The sequence below is a fragment of the Zea mays genome, chromosome 5 (assembly GCF_902167145.1).
Source record: "Zea mays cultivar B73 chromosome 5, Zm-B73-REFERENCE-NAM-5.0, whole genome shotgun sequence".
NCBI lineage: Eukaryota > Viridiplantae > Streptophyta > Magnoliopsida > Poales > Poaceae > Zea > Zea mays.
The window spans coordinates 105,377,487-105,394,462 of record NC_050100.1 but is presented as its reverse complement, the minus strand read 5'-3'; positions in this window follow the sequence as shown (position 1 = coordinate 105,394,462).

Sequence of the window (16,976 nt, the reverse complement as noted above, 5' to 3'; positions counted from 1 at the left end):
TTTAAACCTTGCAAGGTAAACCTAAACACACGACATGTAGGGGCACTCCGTCCCACACACATCAACCGTCCCCATCGATTCCCCGTCAGCAGAGAGGGGCTCACCGCCTTGGCGTACAATGCCTCACTGACCCCGACTGGCCGTCATGCAGTGACCGCACTTGTACCCACCATAACCGGAATGGGAGATCTCGTCTCAGGTCGCGTGAGGAGGGCAATCTGCTGCTAGGTTCAATCAGGTACTAGGCTTACCGATTTACCATATTTCTCGGTATATGTTTAGTACGTTCAAACGCTTGACTCACGGTACCACACCTTAATCCTTATTCAAATTTTTATCCCGTGAACAACCAATCCCCATGGATTGTTGCCCACACCCAACATCTGCACGATATGAAAGTGGGTGCAATCAATGTCCTGACCTCGCGCGAGTGCTAGAAAATCACTCGTCTTCTACCGAGATCCTACTTAATAAAGCAGCTACTCGACCTAGCATACTAGTATTCATCTCAACAGGATTCCTGAGATCATGCAACTAAGGTTTCAAACAATTCCTACACCTATGTGCACAATCAATCCTACAATCATTAAGTGAAGTAAAATAGCATAATTAACAGGTTATGCATAAAACCAGGGCTTGCCTTCCAAAGCAGTGGCAGACAGGTCCTCTGGTGCAGGCTCGGGTGCTGGATCCGGGGCTACCTCCTGAGCAGCTCCTTGCTCCGGCACGAGGATGTACTCTCCGTCAGCAAGGTTACAGTCTATCGAGATGCAATGAACATGTATGTCATGATTATGCAAGATTTAATAACATTAAGCTAAAAGAAATTAAGTCAAGAAGTAACTTAGGGTTTCTTGGTTATGTGGGGCTTCTAGTGGTATATATACATATACTTATTACCTTTTAGGCTTAGGTTTTCCTTTAGGATAACATAGTGGATTTGTATTGTCCTTATAGATTTCAGTGGACAAATTTACAAGGGTTTTAGGATGACATTAATTACCACTATTCATTTTCCTTTTCTTAATTTCTACTTAGGGTTTCTAGGGTAGGTTTGAACTATGACAGGGGTTTAATATTTTCCAAAAATTCTGTAAAAAGTACAGTGGGTTGCCATTTGCTGTTCTAGCTGGTTTTAAGAATTTGAGGCTTAAAGTACAAAGGCTAGGCTTTAAACAAAAATAACAAGAGTTATGCAAAATGGGCCACTTTACACTACATCTCTTAGTTAGGGGTGGGTTCTGCCCTAGAGGTTATTTTTGCTGGCATCCAATAGTAATGATAGGCTTCTGTGCAAAAAATCACAGGAAACTAAGGGGTGGTTATTTAGTTATGATTTTCTTAAGTTTAATGTCAAAAAGGCACTTTCTACTACATTATTATTTGAAAAATGTCAAACAGCAGATTTCATATTTTTCCTAAGTTCTCATTAATAAAACATTAGTTATCCCAAGGGTGGGTGTGTTTTTACCTTGGGGTTATTTTTGTAGAGTTTTTCTAAGTTTCACTTGTTTTATTAAAACAAAAGGGATCCTACTTATTTTATACTAAAACAGGGTATGATATATTTTTCCAGTGAACTACCTTGAATAAGTATCCTAACAAAAATAGGGGTACTCTCTGGTTCATTATTTATACCCCTTTTTCTATTTTCCTTAATCTTAAGCATATTTCAAAACAAGGGGTAAAGACTAACTTATTGGGGTGGACAGAGAGGTTTAACATTTTTAAACAGATCAGTAGGTAGATATAAACTTCTCAAAATTTTTCTAACCCCAGTCAAATAGTGCAACTAATTTTTGCCCTATTATTGAGCTTTTGGTCAAAACTATAATTAAATCAGAGCTTTAAAGTTTTCTATAGTACATAGGGGGTTTTATATTTTTCTTAAGTAGGTTACATTATTTAGAGTCTGACAAAATTGGTTTGACCAAATTTGGATGAACTAAACAGAAGTTATGGATTTTCAAAGTTTCTGTTCAAATTTAAAATAAGGTTTAATAAGGTTTTCTGAAAAAGCAGTTTACATCGGGGTCCCTGGGTATCAACTAAATCAACCTTCGCAAATCTACCCTCGCACCACTATTCCCCTGTGTCTCTGACATTTCACAAAACCCCCTGACCTTCTCTCCCTCTCACCCGCAGTCCTTCCCCCTATGCAAACAGTAACCGCGGGAAAGAAAAGGGTGGCGCGGCTTACCGGCGGCGAGGGAGGTCCGGCGAAGGGTGGGGTTGGCTCGGGGAGACTCTGGCAGTCACGTCGAGGTACGGCTTGACGTCGGGGATGGCCGGAATCGCCCGGTCCACGCGCGTAGGCGGGTGTTCTTGTCGGCGGCGAGTGTACCGGCCAAACCACGGCGAACTGGTTCAATCCAAGGGCACGGTGAGCTTCACGGGGTAACGTAGGGACCGTGTGCACAAGGAATCGAAGGATGGTTGAGTGGATTACCCGGTCCACGTACTCCGGCGGGGTTGAGAGCTCCGGCGAGCGTGGACTGGCCTCTCCGGCGAAGCAAACTCCGATTCCTCGCTCGGGGAGCTTCACGGAGGTGTGCACAGTCTTCTCCGAGGGCTGGACGGGGTTGGGAATGGCTCTATTGGCCGGTCTACGGTGACAGAGGGATTGGGCGGCCGCGGACACGCTGCGCACGGGCAAACGGCGGCGAGCTAGACTCCGGTGAGGTTTGAGGGTGCGCGGAAGAGTGCAGTCGAAGTCTGGGAGGGTTTTATAGGCGCGGGCTCGGGCCATGGCGCTGGCTTGGCTCGGGCGCGGCGCTGGGCATGCGGGGGCGCGCGCGAGCGTGCTCTAGCGCGGGCAGGAAGCGTCGAACACGTGGAGGTGTGTTTCTTCCATTGTTCAAACGTCTCCAGAGATCGCAAACGTGCGAATCTTGCCATGAATCCGGCGCAGACCTCTTCCTGGCACCTAGGGCTATCTCACATGTGTGAGTTCCAATGGAGGATACGCCCTAGATCAGGAGATAGACGGGCGCCAAATCTGGCTTGTCTCACTGCCCACACCGCGACAAAACTGATGCCAAAACCTGTCAAACGTCAAAGTCTCGGTTTCCACTTTTTCCAGGGGGTGCCTTAGGTGGTATACCACATTTTTGGCATAGAACCTAAGTGGTTTTGGTGCCATCTTCAAGGTGAACACGGTTGGTCTTTGGATTAGGGTTAGAATTTGACTCAGAGGGAAATAGAGAGCTCTAGCTCTCTCTTCACTTGGAGATTTGAATTGGGGTTTCTCCAGGGGTCTTTTTGCAATATTTCCCTCCCCTAATTGATGGTTATAAGATTAGTTAAGGTTTGGGTAAAAATTACTCATGCTTTGCACACTTGTTCACTCTCTTTCCCCTCTTACCTAGGGTTTTGGGAGATAGGGTTTAAGAGAGGTCTAGGTAGGGTTCTTCTCCCCTCTTATCCAAGGTAGTAAGTGAGCAAGGATTAGAGTAATGCTTCTTAGGTCATTGGCAACTTGATTAGCACATGATCTCCAAAGTTCTTATGTGTTGCCCTAAGCCTCTGCCACATATAATTCACAGTCCTTAGTGCCAAGGTGTGCTCTAGCCATGGTAACACCTGGGGTGTTACAAATTTATAGTGTTCGAGAGCGGTGGTGGCTAAGTTTAAGATGGCGCGCTGGCAACCGGATAGAGGGGAAGTCACTGGCGTAGGTGATACCGTGGCCTTCACCGTGGCAATGCCACCGGTGATGGATGGGCTTGCTACAAGGGTTCATTGCGACATGTCTAACCCTCCAAGGCACATGGCACACGATCAGTAAGTAGCCAACACCGGTGAAGATCATTCCGGCCGACCGCAGACCAAGTGGGTACGGCGAGCTCAACACTGACCGAGTCTGAGCTAATGCGGGCGCTAAGATCTGTTACTCCCCTCAGTTATCCACTTGCGCTGGGCACGAATCACGGTGGCTGGTGCGAATTCAGGCGCGAGATCATCGGCGGCGAGGGGCGATGAATCTTGGGATCTTTTTCAGCTGCTGTACAATGGGAAGCTCATTCAGAGCGCCTGACCGAGCATAATTGGGGGCGATTTTCTCCAAAATTTGTGTAGCAACTTGATCCTCCGTCTGTATCAAAGTTGTTGAGCTACAATCCATATTCAATTTTTGTACAGCATCCCCAGTCAAATTCTCATTGGACCTTGCTCAAATTTGATCCCAAAGTTCGGCCAATGTCACTAGTGGTCATGTTTCAGTTCAAGAGCTGACTGACAGCCTGACTTTAAGTCCTTTTATCTTCAATTTTTGTACAATACCAATACTTAGTCACTTAATCAAACTTGTACTCCTAACGTAGATCTACAAGTTTGCTATATTAACTTAGGGTAAAACTCTGGTAGATTTAGAGATATAGAGCCTCAAAGTTGACCCCGTTGTTCTAAAATTCAGACTTAACCTTATAAAGCTTCACGGGGTACTTTTGCAAAGAAGTCCAAATTCCTTCACACTACTTGAAAATTCTCCAATGTAAAAGCTACTTGGTTTGTGGTGCTCCTTTACTTTGCTATTTGCACTTTGGTCCAAAAGTGCCTAGAATTTACATTTACCCCCCTAGGGTTTCAATTAGGGTTTTCTAGGGTTTCTCTTTGAGTGTTGGGAAATTTAGGGTTTTTGTGCCACTAAAGTCCATCAAATGTGATACCTTATGAATATTTCTTATGACTTTTGAGGTCTTAACTTATTTGGGCTTCACTTATGTCCATAAGCCCCAATTCAGGGTTAAGTACCCTATCTTAGGGTTTATTACACACCAAGTCCTATCATCACAACTTGTTTGAATATTTTACCTCGTGAATGCACTCTAGGTGTGATAAGCAACATGAATGTCAATGCACATGAGGTAATGCTCAAGTTTTAGTGACAGTAACTCTAGGGTTATTACATCCTTCCCCCATAAAAGAATCTTGTCCCGAGATTTAAGGTCCTTGGTGAGTAATGGAAAAGGAAACGCGTCATATCTTTATTTCCTTGTTTGTCGTATAAAGCAGGGGTGGCATGGGGTTCATCCCAACTTTACAAACAATTGTACATATCTTACAGGTTACATGAAGCTAAAACCTAGGAAAATTCTTTTCCAAGAAGTCTTGAGTCTCCCAGGTAGCTTCATCTTCCGTATGCTGGTTCCATTGTACCTTATAGAATTTAAGAGTCCTTTTTCGGGTAATTCTGTCCTTCTGATCCAAAATTCGAATGGGATGTTCTGAATAAGTTAAATCTGGTTCTAAGACAACATCCACCACAATGATCGTTCGATTAGGAACCCGAAGGCACTTCTTCAATTGAGATACATGGAACACGTTATGTACTGCAGATAATGCTTCTAGAAGTTGAAGTCGGTATGCCACTGATCCACATTGTTCAAGAATGGGAAACGGGCCAATGTATCAGGGTGCTAGCTTCCCTTTTACCCCAAAACGATTCACACCATTCATTGGTGATACTTTAAAGTACACATAATCTTTAACTTGAAAGAACAAGGGCCAGCGTCGTTTGTCTGCATAACTTTTCTATCGAGCTTGGGCTTTTTTCAAGTGGTGTCTTATCTGTTGAACCTTTGCTTCTGTTTCCTTGACCAAGTCAGGCCTGAAATACCACCGTTCTCCAGGTTCTGACCAATTTAAGGGTGTCCGACACCATCGTCCATACAGTGCTTCAAATGGTGCCATCTTGATGCTCTCTTGATAGCTGTTATTATAAGAAAACTCTGCTAGTGGCAAACAGTCATCCCATTTCTGTGGAAACTCTAGGACACATGCCCGTAACATGTCTTCAATTATTTGATTTACTCTTTCAGTTTGCCCACTTGTTTGAGGATGATAGGCCGAACTGTGGAGCAGTTTAGTACCCAAGAATCTATGCAATTCACTCTAAAATTTGGATACAAATTGTGGTCCATGATCCGATACTTTCGTTTTTGGAATTCCATGCAGACTGAGAATACGGGTAATATAAAGTTCCGCATATGCGACCACTAGATATTTTGTCTTGATGGGCAAAAAATGAGCTATCTTTGTAAGCCGATCAATTATAACCCAGATAGAGTCAAAACCTTTAGTTATTCTGGGTAATCCCACAATGAAGTCCCTACTAATGTCCTCCCATTTCCAAGATGGGATGGGTAAAGATTGCAGTGGCCCAGCGGTCTTCATGTGTACTGCCTTGACACGTCTACAGGTGTCACATATTGCCACATAGCGTACAATCTCAATCTTCATTTTTGTCCACCAATAGTGTTGCTTTAAATCTTGATACATCTTAGTACTTCCAGGGTGAATGGAATATCGACTAAGATGAGCTTCATCCAAGATCTGTTGGCGGACTTCAGCATCTTTAGGCACAACTATGCGATCATTGAACCATAATATTCCTTGGTCATCTTTTCTGAAGAAATTAGCTTTGCTGGCTTCTATTTTCTCATGAATTTGTTTCATACCCTTATCGGTTCTTTGGGCATCAATAATTCTCTGTAGAAGAACTGACTCAAGCTTTAATTAGGTCAAAGTTCCGTGTTGTATCATTTCCAGGTTTAACTTTTCCATTTCTTGGCATAGGGTGGTGTCAGAGGTCCTTACGGTAAGACAATGGCAGGAAGCCTTGCGACTCAGTGCGTCTGCCACCACATTGGCTTTTCCTGGGTGATAATGGATTTCTAAGTCATAATCTTTAATCAGCTCTAGCCATCTTCTTTGTCTCATGTTCAGCTCTGACTGGGTAAAGATATATTTCAGACTTTTATGATCTGTATATAAATGACAAGTATTTCCCAGCAGATAATGATGCCATATCTTAAGGGCATGAACAACTGCAGCTAATTCCAAATCATGAGTTGGATAATGCTCCTCATGCTGGCGTAGTTGTCTTGAAGCATAAGCTCTGACTCGGCCTTCTTGCATGAGGACTCATCCGAGTCCACTTCCTGATGCGTCACAATACATATCAAAAGGCTTCTCTATGTCCGATTGAGCCAATACCGGAGCAGTGGTCAATAACACCTTCAGCTTCTTGAAAGCGTCATTGCATTTCAAGGACCACTCAAACTTGATGTCATTCTTCAATAAACCTGTAATAGGTTTAACAATCTTGGAGAAATCCAGAATAAACCTGCGGTAATATCCGGCTAGTCCAAGGAAGCTTCAAACTTGATGCACTATTGTTGGCGGTTTCCATTCTAGAATATCTTTAACCTTACTGGGATCGACCGCAATTACTTTTGCAAATAACACATGTCCTAGAAACTGGATTTCTTCCAACCAAAACGCGCATTTACTGAACTTAGCATACAATTGGTGCTCTCTTATGCGTGTTAGCACGATCTGCAAATGCTTAGTATGTTCCTCTTCATTTTTGGAATAGATCAGGATGTCATCAATGAAGACCACCACAAATTTATCTAACTCGGGCATAAACACTGAGTTCATTAAATACGTGAAGTGGGCTGGAGCATTTGTCAATTAGAAGGACATAACAAAATATAAAAATAATCCATACCGCGTAGTAAATGCGGTCTTGGGTATATCTTCGGGTCGAATACGGATCTAATGTTAACCTGACCTGAGGTCAATCTTGGAGAATACCCAAGCTCGAGTGAGTTGATCGAATAAGATATTTGTCAGGGGCCTTCGTCCTCCGAAGGTCCTCAAAAACACAACTAACATGTTTTGCAAGTATAATACCGTTACAGGGACCTTCGACCTCGGAATGAAGTTGTACACGATATGAAAAGCATGGTCGGGAAGAAGGTTGAACCAGTTCCGAAGCTATGCGTAGGGAAGCTTCGGCTTATCAGCGGAAAATGGAACCGACTTAAAGAGGAAAAGGCTATCTAGTCCTCGATAGATTGTCCTTAAGTCAACAGTAAACATAAAGGGCATGGATGTAATTTTACACAGGCTGTGTCCTATGCCTATAAATAGATGAACAGTAACACCGTACTGTTCACGCTGACTTGTATTCATTCGCACATCACGCTTGGACTTTTACCTTCTGTCAAGCTGAAGGTATAAATGTAATTCAATATTATCCATGTTTATTCATGATAAGATAATAAAAATGTTCTGATGATGTCGTATAATTATTTATGTTATTTTCCATGTTTCATATGCTTCTACTTACTTTATTATATACTGAGATGATGAAGGTACGTCCTTCACAATCTTCGTCTGAAGACCATTATATCCCAAGGGAGATAATGCTTCGTAAGACGATGGTCTTTAACCATTAACATTTTGTGTTGCCTTGTTCTTAACTCATAGCATTCTCCGGTGAACTCATTCGACCACCTTCGGCAAGTTCTGACCTTCGTCATGCCACCGAAGAAAGCTTTAGGGCCAGGGGCTGCACTGCAGCCACTAGACGTCAACCAAGACACATTGCGCGAAGCCCGAAGCCAAAAAAGGAAGGCTACAAGTCCAACGCCTCAGGAGGAAGAGTTGGACCAAGAGATCAGGGATCTCGAAGCCATTCATCAGCAGGTCCAAAGGAAGAAGGAGAAGATGCTTCGCCTTGCTGATCTTCAGAAGAAGATCGATGAAGCCCCTGAGGAAATGCGTCATCTCACCCAAGATGCACAGAGCTTCGCCAGGACAATTCCTATGATGATGATGTTTGGTATGATGATTTCCACCATCGAAATTTTGCTTTTGATGATGCTTCTCCTCTGTCAGCAGAACTGCAGGCTACACCATGGCCTTCATCATACAAGCCACCTCAGCTTCCCATGTATGATTGGCACTCTGATCTAAAGCAGTTTCTGATGAGCTACGAAGCAACCATTTCTTCATATGGAGGCAATACTGCAGTCATGGCGAAATCCTTCGTTATGGCAGTCAAGAATGTTCCACAAACCTGGTACGCCTCCCTTCGGCCGGGAAAAATCACATCTTGGCAGAAGCTAAATGACATGTTGATCACCAGTTTTCAAGGGTTTCAGACGAAGATGGTTACTGCTCAAGCTTTGTTCCAGTGCATGCAAGACCACAAAGAATACCTCTAGGCGTAAGTCCAAAGGTTCTTGCGTCTGAGAGCACAAGCGCCTACAATGCCCAATGAGATCGTCATTGAGGCCATGATCAAGGGGCTTCGGCCAAGACCTACATCTCAGTATTTTGCTAGCAAACCCCCTCAGACCCTAGAGTAGCTGCTTCAAAAGATGGATGAGTACATCCGAGCCGATAATGATTTTCTCCAGAGAAGGGAAGAAGCTTATAGGTTTTCTGAGATGACTAGGGGCTTCGGAGGAAGAATCCACCCTAGGAATGTTAGATCAATCCACAGCTCCAGTCAGAGTGAGGACAGAGGAAGCCAATTTCAAAGGCCACAACATAGTTCACAATCTTTAGGGCAGCATGAAAGCTCCTTCAGGCCACCAGCTCCAAGGGACAGAGGCTCGGAGGGAGATATGGGGATCTGCCCAGGAAAATCTATTGCTTATTCTGTGGTGAAGACAAGGGCCACACTACAAGAACGTGCTAGATTACCATTCAGAAGCAAAAAGAGATTGTCGAAGCAGAAGCCCGGCAGAACCAGCCGAAGCAGGTTTTACATACTGCTTCGTGCTACTCTCCCTACATACCAGAATATGTGGGCAATCAACTTGCAGCTTCTATTGCTTCGGCAAGCCATTCACAATCTTCCTTGCCTCAGCTTCCACTGCCACCACCATTATTACCTACTCATACTCAAAGCCAGCAGCCAGAAGTGCTCCAGCAGCCCCAATAGCAACGCGACTTTAGGGGGAGTCTGAAGCTCGTGCAGTCAACAACACTGTACTAGAATCGAAGCACATATACTGAGGAATATCCTACTTCTGAAGTACTTTTATCTTTTATGTCATTTTACTTTCTGTTTGAGAAACATGTAATGAAAAACTCAGTTTCAATTTCTTGTAATAATTCTGCCTACACAAGAATGAAATATATCTTCTTCATAGATTTACGAAGCTCGAAAGATGACTCTTAAAGGAACAAAGTAGACTTCGAAGCTCAAAAGTCGTTCCTAAGGGAATGTAGAGCCAAAATTGACGAAGCTACAAAAATTCGTTCCTAAGGGAGCGCAGCGTAAGTTTTCTACTTAAAAGTCGTTCCTAAGGGAATACAGAGCCAAAATTGACGAAGCTACAAAAAGTCGTTCCTAAGGGAGCGCAGTGTAAGTTTTCTCCTCAAAAGTTGTTCCAAAGGGAATGCAGACCCAAATACCGCCGAAATATAAGGCGAAGAAGTTCAAAAGTCGTTCCTAAGAGGATGCAGAACTTATACCACCGAAATAGAGGGTGAAGAAGCTCAAAATTCGTTCCTAAGGGGATGCAGAGCTTAGACTCAAAAGACGTTCCTAAGGGGATGCAGAGTATTTCGTGTACCAGTGTGGGCGTATGTGTGGGTGTTAAAGCATCATCATTTTGCATCATATCGTCGCATCATTTAGCATAGCATCATATCATACATCATATCGCATCAATAGAAAGATTGAATAGGAAGCAAATCTTTGGGAATAATTTCGTTGGATGAAAATGTGTTAAGGCACGAAACAAGCTTCGGGTGACAGTCCTATCTGATCTGCCCTAGAAGGGGTTTTCTTCTTTACGAAGCATGAAAAGAAGGGAAGGTGTTTTTTTGCCGAAGGCTCAAAAAGCGGTATGTGTGTATGTTTCATGCATCGCAAAGAAATAAATAACAACAATTTACATATTCGATTCAATGTTACATACATCAAATGTTACATAGTTTTGTTACAATAGAAGCTTAATCTTCCTTCAATTGTTCCATACATCATGCATTTCAAAATATTATTACAATAAAATCTATTCTTCTCTAAGGACTTTTTCTGCAACTTCGTTCAAAAGTTTATCGACGACTTCATCGATAATGGAGTTCGCCATGCTTATAATATCCAGTGCTTCCTTCATTTCTGGATCAGCTAGGGGGTTGTATGGCTCTGGTGGCGGGGATAGTTCAGCTGAAGTAGGAAACTGATTAGTTTGAAGCCACAAAGCAAGTACCGAAGCCAAAAAATCAAAAAACAATACATATACGCCTTTCGCGTTCAGCAGCCTCTTCAGCTCGCTTTGCTTCTGCCCGGGCATCGTGGGTATCTTTTTCATTATTCTTTATAATTTTGTTGGCCAGCTCTCGGCCACCGTTCACCCAGACATCGGAATAAAACTTCTCGCCCATTAAAGTCGCTTTGATTGAAGGATCCTTCGTATCGTCTATGGAGAAGGCAGCTTCGGCCTGGGCTATAGCCTTAACGTGATCACATCCGGCCTTCTCTAAAATAGCTACGATTCCCCGAGCGCCAGAGAAAGCACAAATATCCCCGCGATCATTCAACATTTACTCGAAGGCTTCAGCTTCTCCACTTATCCATTCAATAACGCCCTCGAGGTCGCGTGGGATAAAATTTTCTTTAGAAGAGTAGGCGCTTACTTTGGAGAAGCTAGTTTTTTATTTCTTCATGCAATCCAAGGATTTTTCAAAACACTTTTCCTTGGACTCGCGAAGTTCTTCAACATTTTTCTCTAGATTATTCTTCCAAAATTCACTAATCTCTTGGTTAGCCCATGTGAGTGCGCAGTTCTCATTAGCTTCGGCCAATTGTCTCCGAAGGTCTTCAACCTCGGCTTTTTGGGCTTCGACCCGAGCTTTGTACTTAGCTTCGTCTTTTTTTATTTTACTCACCAAAGAAATCAAAATTTTGTCTTTCTCTAGACCTGCGTTTCTCAATTCAATCACCTCTGAGCGAAGGTTGCTAAGAGCTATTGTACAACCTTCGTCTTCAGCACTCTTTTGTGCCCTCAAGGCATTACTAAGAATCAAGCCCTGCAAAGAAAAAGAAAGAATTGAGTATGCCAATAAGATACTTCTTTTCCAACTTCAAAGTTAACTTCTATAACTTTATACTATTGTACACGAGGCTATCAACAAGATCATCCTTCGACATAGCCGAAAGGCCTTCCTCAAGCTTCGGAAATCCCATAATTTTAGCTATCTCCCGGCAAACAGATATTTCTTTGTTGTCTGGGAGACAATATAGGAAATCGTCCTCGTTAGTGCCATTAAACACTAAGGCTCCTTTCGAATATTTCAGTTTTTGGGCATAATGTCTGGCTTCCAGGATTTCTTCTTCGGATAATTTTTTCCCTGAAGCATGTCGAAAAATGTAATCAATATCTTCAACTAGGGCTTCGGGGACAGGAGATTTTGCTTTTTCTGCCATGTCTTGCCCTGCTGCCATATCGGTATCTGAAGTTTGTTGATCAGCTTTATCTTCAGGCATGACAGCATTTAACTCAATGGGCGCTGAAGGCCCAGCTTCGGCTTCGGCTTCGGCTTGGACTTTGGTAACTTCAGCAATTTTCTTAGTAGGACCAGGGCTCAAGGCCTTTGTGGTCTCCAAGACAGAGCCCAGCACGCTGGCCATCCTCCTCCTCTTGGGAGTTGCGGTAGGAGCCTTTTGCACCTTCGGCAATTTTGCCTCTGCTGGTGGGCTCATAATTTCTGGCATTTTCATTGTTTTCTCCAACTGTGGCTCTTCGGCCTTATCATCCTTAGCTTTGGCTGGCCCGACTGTAGGCACCTTCGGCACTACAATCAGCTCTTCAGCGCTATGCACAATTGGAGCAGCTTTTTTGCTTCGGCAGTTGAAGAGGTTCCTTCGCCAAATTTAGGCACTATGGCCGGTTCAATATAGCGCGGCCGGTGGGTCAGAACCTTCATTTTCTTGCCTTTCGGCATAGCAGCGGTGATCGAAGCGACACTTTTTCTCTTCTTCCCTTGCCTTCGCAGCGGGTAGTGATAGTCAGGGTATACGAAGCCAATTGCATCAAATACCCTGTTCAATCTTTTCTTCCCCCGGCCCTGAAGGCTGTGGACAAGGCATCATCTTCGGCCTTGGAATACGTCCCAAGCAGCTTGTCACTAGTAGCTTCAATATATTTCAACCAGTCATCATTCGGTTTGTCAAACTTCTCTCTAAACCTAAAGGTATATTTCAATCGAACCAGGCCACCTTCACTGGATTCGACAGTAGTTTCCTTCGGCATATCCCAGCTCTCCACAAGTGGCCACACCCGGAAGGATATGTGCTCTTGAATTAAATCCCTTGTGCCAATGAAAGGCGCAAACAGTACTAAAGGCCTTCTGGCATGCTTCAACATCGCTATCAATATCCACCTTCGGCCTTCGGAGGGCGAAGCGAGACAAGATGGGGCACTGGATAATTTCCTTGATGTCTTCCCTTTTGATCAGATCATTTTTAACATAAAACCACTCCTCCATCCAGGCCCCGGGCCATCTTTTCCGGTATGTTGGCACCAGGTAACTTGCATTAGAGCGGGCAATGAACCCGTAGCAGCCGAAGTTGTTGTGGTATTGTTCTTTGCCAATAGCCTTCGTCTCGTATAAAGCTCATGCATACTGAAGAAGGACTTCGCGCTCGGTTCCAGCCCCTGGCTTCTTACAGCCCAGACAAACATCCCCATCCTAATTATAGCTTCGGCGGTAATCTGATGAAGAAAAATCTGAAAAATCTTTAATACCTCAACCACAAATTTGCTCAGTGGGAACCGAGACTTGCTTTCAGGAAGCTTCGGTAATAACAACTTTGTTTTCCTCAGGAGCAGGGGCAGTGTTGTCTCCTCCAACCCTCACAATGGACATATCGCGGAAATATCTCCCCCTCATGGCGTCAATATGACTTTGTTTGATGCTCGATTTCCCGAAGATTGTATGGTTTGGCCGCTAGGGCCGATCCTCAGAATCTTCATCTCCACTCTCCACATCATAATTATCACTGTCATCAGAATCTTCAGACAAGCCCTCCATTATCTCCTTAGTGATTTTCTCTGTGTTCGTCTTTGCCATAGATTTATAAAACCCAGCGATGAAAGCATCCACAACTTTCTTTTCATCATAAAGCTTCTTCTCCCCAGTTATCTTCTCCTCAGCCATCTTCTTCTCCTCAGACATGGGGCAAATGTCTTTAAACCGAAGCTCGAAAAGCTTGAAAATCAGACAAGAGCTAGTGAGCAAAAGCTAAAAAATAATGCAAACAACAGAAATGGTGTATCAAATACTGCCGCTATGGGTTCATATTTATACGCCTAGTGCCCTGCAACTTGGCGGGCCCCGTCTGTCATTGACTTTCGCTATTCTAGCGAAGGGAAGGTGTTTTTTCGGACCTTTGGCTTAAGGCCTTCGTTCACGTCGTAGTCTGAATTTATTGTTATAACAAGTTAACACTGCGAGGGGCTACTGTTGGGGGCCTTCATCATCCAAAGGTCCTCAAAAACACAACTAACATGTTTTCCATGTATAATATAGTTACAGGGACCTTCGGCCTCAGAATGAAGCTGTACACGATATGAAAAGCATGGTCAGGAAGAAGATTGAACCAGTTTCGAAGCTACACGTAGGGAAGCTTCGGCTTATCAGCGGAAAATGGAACCGACTTAAAGAGGAAAAGGCTATCTAGTCCTCGATAGATTGTCCTTAAGTCAACATTAAACATAAAGGGCATGGATGTAATTTTATAGAGGCTTTGTCCTATGCCTATAAATAAATGAACAGTAACACCGTACTGTTCACGCTGACTTGTATTCATTCGCACGTCACGCTTGGACTTTTACCTTCTGTCAAGCTGAAGGTATAAATGTAATTCAATATTATCCATGTTTATTCATGATAAGATAATAAAAATGTTCTGATGATGTCGTATAATTATTTATGTTATTTTCCATGTTTCATATGCTTCTACTTACTTTATTATATACTGAGATGATGAAGGTACGTCCTTCGCAACCTTCGTCTGAAGACCATTATATCCCAAGGGAGATAATGCTTCGTAAGACGAAAGTTGTTGGGGGCCTTCATCTTCCGAAGGTCCTCAAAAACATGATTTAACAATGTTTTCCTAGTGTAACATATGACCAGGTACCTTCGGACTCGGGTTAAAAGCATACACGATGTGAAAAGCATGGTCATGACGAAGGCTAATGTTGCTCCGAAGCTACGCGCAAGGTAGCTTCGGCTTAATGGCGGAAAAAGGAACCGACTTAAAGGGGAAAAGGCTATCTAGCCCCCGTTGGGTTGTCCATAAGTCAATAGTAATTTGAAGGGCATGAATGTAAATTTACACAGGCTACGCCCTGTGCCTATAAATAGATGAACAGTACCCTGTACTGTTGACGCTTACTTGTACTCGCTTGTACGTCACGCTTGTACTTTCATCTTCTGTCAAGCCGAAGGTACAAATGTAATTCAATATTGTTTATGTTCTTCCATAATAATATAACAAAGATGAATTAATAATGTTATATGATTGTTCATGTTGTCTCTCATATTTCGTATGTGTTGGGTCTATGCTTCGTCGCCGAAGGTCTTATAGGAAGAAGCGGTCTTCGGCTGAAGCTGTTTGTATAAGATGGCCGAAGGTTCCTCTTCATGAAGCTTTGGTATTACAAACCGACTTAAAGATAGAATGACCTTTTAGTCCATAAAGGTCTGAGTCAATGTTGTAAACTTTTATGAGGGGCATACTTGTAATTCCTCACAGGCTGTGTCCTGTGCCTATAAATAGTGAACAATATTCATTTACTGTTCACGCATTCTTGTAATTGCAATCGCATCATTCGGGAACCAATCTTTGCCAAGGCAGAGGTATAACTGTATTCAATGATTCAATATATATTGATTAAATATAATATGATTTGTTTATGTTTCAGTTACCTTTGATACCTTCTATTTTATGTTATCTTATACAATCTACTATAGTACGATTACGAAGACTTAACCTTCGTAATCGTATTCTCGTCAACCTTCGTCCAAGGTTCATTATCCTCAAGGGAATAATGTTTCGTGGACGAAGGACGTTAACATTTAACATTCTATGTTGCCTTGTTCTTAATTCATAGCATTTGAGAACAAGTCCCCAACATTGGCGCCCACCTCCGGTGAACTCACTTCCACTTTTTTGAGCTGATGGCTTCGTTCAACGACCAAGCTGGAGCTGCTTCGGACCCGAAGCTGGTGCTCCCGATTACAGGTGGTTCGTGCTCAGAACCAGTCAATAAAAAGCAGAAGAAAGAGGCGCAGAGAAGGGTACAACATGTTGGAGTGCAAGGAACCTTCATCAAGTCAAGATGGTCTCACATCCCTATTACCTTCTCCCAAGAGGATCTTCAACTCAAGGATTACCCACACAATGATGCCATGGTTATCTCTTGTGTTATCGAAGGATTTCTGGTCCACAATGTCTTGGTTGACACAGGCAGTGCAGCTGATATCATATTTGCTAAGGCCTTCAGACAAATGCAAGAGCCAGAAGATAAGATTCATGATGCTACACATCCTCTCTGTGGCTTCGGAGGAAGACAGATTGTAGCACTGGGCAAGATCACCATGTCAGTGACCTTCGGGTTCATCAACAACACTAGAACTAAGCAAGTTGTGTTTGACATTGTTGACATGGAATACCCTTACAATGCAATTATTGGTCGTGGCACCCTCAATGCTTTCGAAGCAATTCTTCATCCTTCTTATCTTTGCATGAAGATACCTTCGGATCAAGGACCCATCGCTATTCATGGAAGTTAGGAAGCTGCTAGAAGGGCCGAAGGAAACTGGACTGACTCAAAAGCAATCCATAACATAGATGGAGCTGAAGCTAGCGAACAGTACAAATTCAGAAGGGAGAAAGCAGCTTCAGCAGATCAGCCGAAGCCCATGCTCTTATGTGAGGACATAGCAGAGCAGAAGGTGCTGTTGGGCTCTCAATTATCCGAAGAACAGGAGAAAACCTTGATAAGGTTTTTGTTCAACAACAAAGATGTTTTTGCATGGTCAGCCAATGATCTCTGCGGAGTTAATAGGGATGTTATTGAACACTCGCTCAATGTTGACCCATCCTTCAGACCCAGAAAGCAGAGGCTTCAGAAAATGTCTGATGATAAGGCCGAAGG